We start from the raw sequence: 4,349 nt of genomic DNA on the forward strand, positions 1-4,349 counted from the left end.
AAACTTGGAAAAAACGTAGAACCAGGATGATTTTTTTTAAAGAAAGGAAAAAAAACACTGAGAGACAGACATCATGCAATCACTAATCAGTTCTAGGGTTTAAATTTCCAAATTAAATTTTAATTTGTAAATAATTACTTGGAATTGAGATCTAATACCTTAACAATTGTTCTAAATAACAATGTAAACTGCAGGGGACTAAATTATCTTTGGAGAGAAAAATACAAAAGTTTTTTTGGAAAGGGGCCAGTTTTAGGTAGGGGGTGTTTATAGCCTGGGGAGTTACTGTAGCAATAGAAAAAGATTAATAATTTGCACATGTGAGATTCTTGGCAAGCAGGATGCAGCTGTAAAGAATTAACCCCTCCTGAGAGATGGAAAAACACAGAGCAGCTGAGAAGAGATAGGTTAGAAGAGACTGAAAAACTATGCAAGGTACAGATGTCCTCCAAGAGAAAATATGTAAAATATATTTGAGGACTGACATGGGCTTTGGTCTTCACTATGCATGTGATGAAATCTTACAGGAAAAAAAAACAGAAAAATTAGAATTTATTTTTTAAAATGCTAGGTCAACTTAAGCCTTTTTAAAAGCCAATTATACTAATTGAGAGAAAACAGATTATATATTAAGACAACTAGTTTGTCTAAAGTGTCATACACTATGACTGATTTGGTCAAAAAAAATGTCCACATTTATACTTATCCTTTTAATCCTGCCATTCCAAAACGAGGGCTTCACTGGACTGCAGGATCTTCTGTGAAGTCAGAACCTCAAAGGAAAATATAAACAAATTAAGAATTTCCTCAACAAATCACATGACTGAAATTAATGGTCTCATCTTCCTCCTCTCTCTTCTTCTTCCTTTTCTTTCTTCTCTCTGTTCTTCTTATTTTTCTTCTCCTCTTCCCTTCCTTTTATTGCTGACATTTATATAGTTCTTTAAGATCCTCAAAGTGTTTTCCATTTGTCATGTAATTGGATCATCAGAGGACAAGTTTTGTCCTTCACTTTAAGTGAAGGAGCCTAATAAATTTGCAGGGATATGCCCAAATGTATTTTTAAAGGTTCAAAAATATTAGTGAGATTTTATCTTTAAGCCAATGTCATGTTTGTTGTAAGCAGTGGCAAGGACAGAGTAATGCAGCTGAGGCCACACACCAGAGATACACTCTGACAGCTCTATGGGCACCTACATTAAATATTTGGGTAGCAGTGCTTCGAAATAGTTCTGGCATATGTCAAACCAGCTGGTCTTTGGTAAAATTCACAGTGCTGAACATAGGAAGGTATGGCAATAAATAGCCAGGTGATGCTCTGGGTTCCACTGGGGCAATTGGATGCTTTCATTTTCCTTTATGTATTTTTGTTGTTGTTGTCGTCATCATCTGTTTGCTTTGGCTGCCAAGCCTCTCTCTGGATTCACCTGATAATTCATCATATCTCTTCTATTACTCTTGAGCCCAAATACTAAATAGTATATCATGAATCAGATCTGAATTATGATGGCATATGTCTTAGATTCAGCCTAGAGCAGATCCATAAAGATTAAACTCCATCTTCCCTTTCTACAAAAGGGGATAAGTTGATTAAAATTCCATAGAGAAGAGTCATGGCTATCAGAAATTAAACCTTGGTCCAGAGTGGTTGGTAGTGGTGTGAGAGGCTATAGTTGAAATGAGGATTGAATCTAACTGTGAGTTAGAAAATTGAGTGAGTGTTGGGAGTGAGTAAGAGGCAAGATGTAACAGCGGCACCATAGTATTTGCCTTGGGTCTCCTTCCCCTGTGTCATCTCCCTGATATATAGGGATGTTCTCAGAGATGTTTATCACATTCGGAACTTAGTGTCTCTAAATTCCTCTCACACCATATACTAATATGTTGCCAATAGAAGGGTGCCTACTTTTAAAAGAGAATGCTAAAGTAGGGTGCTGATGCCACTAGACAATAGAACATAATGAAATGGTTGTACATGATCTTCTATACATCTTTCACAGAGGTCCTAACCATGCTGCAAGTCTTCTACTTTTAACATACCAAGGCTACCAATATATTACTTGGGCTCTTGCTTTTCTATATATAACAATAATTGGCATTTATACTGTGATTTCAAGTTCACATTTAATACCCTTACATTCATTATCTCATTACGCCCCGAGTATATTCTCTCAATTGATCCATGCAACAGTTCTGGGAGGTAAGTACTATAGATATTATTATTCTTGTTTTATATATGAGTGACTTGCTCATACCTCTAGTTATTAGGTGGGATTTAACCCCATATCCTCCTTTCAAATTCAACATTCTCTCAACTTTCTAATCTACCCCCTATTTATCAGCCATAAATTTTCTCAGTTAAGTCTTTGACTTGACTTATGTGTACAATTTTTTGTTAACACAATCAAGCCTACTTACACCTACCTTGTGTCTGTCCAATGCCAATATTCAATGATTCAGAGCCATACAGTATTACTGGCAAAATACTGGAATTAAGAAGATGAAATTTTGCAGCAGCCAGCAGTTTGAGCTCATTGAAAGTACTATGCTGTTTCCCAAATATGATTCACCATAATCTCCTATTCAATTCTGGGTCTAACTCATTGTCCATCTTTAGAGCTAAGGTAAGAAAGGAATTTGTTTTATACAGGCTGAGCTGGTTTCTCTTTAAAGGACCTAGGACATTTTCCTTGGAATTTGGTTTGTTTGGAAGATGAGTGTTTGAACCATCAACATAGCTTCCTTGGTACTGAAACATCCCAATCTATGGGGAGCTCAGGGACAGGTTAGTAAAATTCTCACTGCCCTGGTTGACATCATTCTGATCCAGTGTTGCTACCTTGTTGAATGTGGAGACTGAAATTAGCAGTGGTATTTTTTTTAGCAATATAAAAAAGTGTCATTAAAATATTTTATTATAAATTGAGTCACTTACTGTTTTTTATAATCTACAAATGTTTCATTGCATTCCAGTTCTGAGCTTGAATCACTGGAATGGTCTGAGCTAGACTTGGTAAAGAATTAGGGCCTACCCAGATATGTGTGTACGTGTATGTATGTACATATATATTCATATGTGTGTGTATATGGAGGAGACAGAGGCAGAGGCAGACAGAGAAATAGAGGGAAAGAGAGAGAGAGAGCGAGAACGAGAGAGAGAGAGAGCGAGAGAGAGTGAGAGTTTTAGTTATTCCATAGACTGTTCATCTATTTACTTGTTACAGTCTGAAAAATAAGCAGCTTTCATCATTTTTTCCCCAGTTTGGATAATTAGGTCATTATTGTGGGTTTCACTAAATATACCTTATAGTGCTCTAGAGCTTAAAACAATAAGCACATACAATGTCAAACACCAATATGAACATTTGGAGAAACTTAACGAGCAATAGGAAACACTTTTTTTTTGCATGTGGACATGACACAATACATTTTCCATAACAAAATTATCACTGTAGTTGCTTCAGTCATAGTCTAGCACGATTTTAATCTATACATATAATAAATATATATTAGAGATCACTTAGTTTCAGACATCTATTTCACAGATGTAGAAATTAGGACCCATCAAGGGGACATTCTTCAAGACTCTATTTTGTTCTACCAAGTCAAATACTTAAAAAAAAATCAACCCAAAGATCCAAGCTTTGGGGGCAAAAAGTCACTATTTGACAGAAATTGCCAGGAAAAATGGAAAGCAATTTGGCAGAAACTAGGCATAAGCCAACATCTTACAACATATACCAAGATAAGGTCAAAATGGATACATTATTTAGATATAAAAAGGTGATATCATAGGGAAATTAGGGGAGCATAGAAAAATTGACCTGTTAGTTATTTAGACAAAAAAAATAGTGTATAGCCAAACAAAATAGAGAGGATCATGGGAAGTAAAATGGATAATTTTGATTACATGAAATTAAAAAAAATCTGTATAAACAAAACCAATGCAGACAAAATTAAAAGGAAAGAAGGAAACTGGGGGAAATTTTACAAGTTTCTCTGATAAAGGCCCTATTTGTCAAATATATAGGGAACTGAGCCAAATTTACAAAATAAAGAGCTATTCCTCAATCTATAAATGGTCAAAGATGATTAGGCAGTTCTCAGAATAATAGATCAATGCTACCAAATGGAAAAAATAATACTCTAAATCATTATTGATTAGATAAATGAAAAATAAAACAAATCACACCTATCAAATTGGATAACATTAAAGAAAAGGAAAAGACAAATATTGAAGGGGATATGGAAAAATTGGAACACTAAGGCACTATTGGTAGAGTTGTGAAGTAGTCCAACCATTCTAGAGAATAATTTAGAAGTATATCCAAAGGGTTATAAAGCTGGGC

The sequence above is a fragment of the Trichosurus vulpecula genome, chromosome 2 (assembly GCF_011100635.1).
Source record: "Trichosurus vulpecula isolate mTriVul1 chromosome 2, mTriVul1.pri, whole genome shotgun sequence".
In the NCBI taxonomy this organism is placed as follows: domain Eukaryota; kingdom Metazoa; phylum Chordata; class Mammalia; order Diprotodontia; family Phalangeridae; genus Trichosurus; species Trichosurus vulpecula.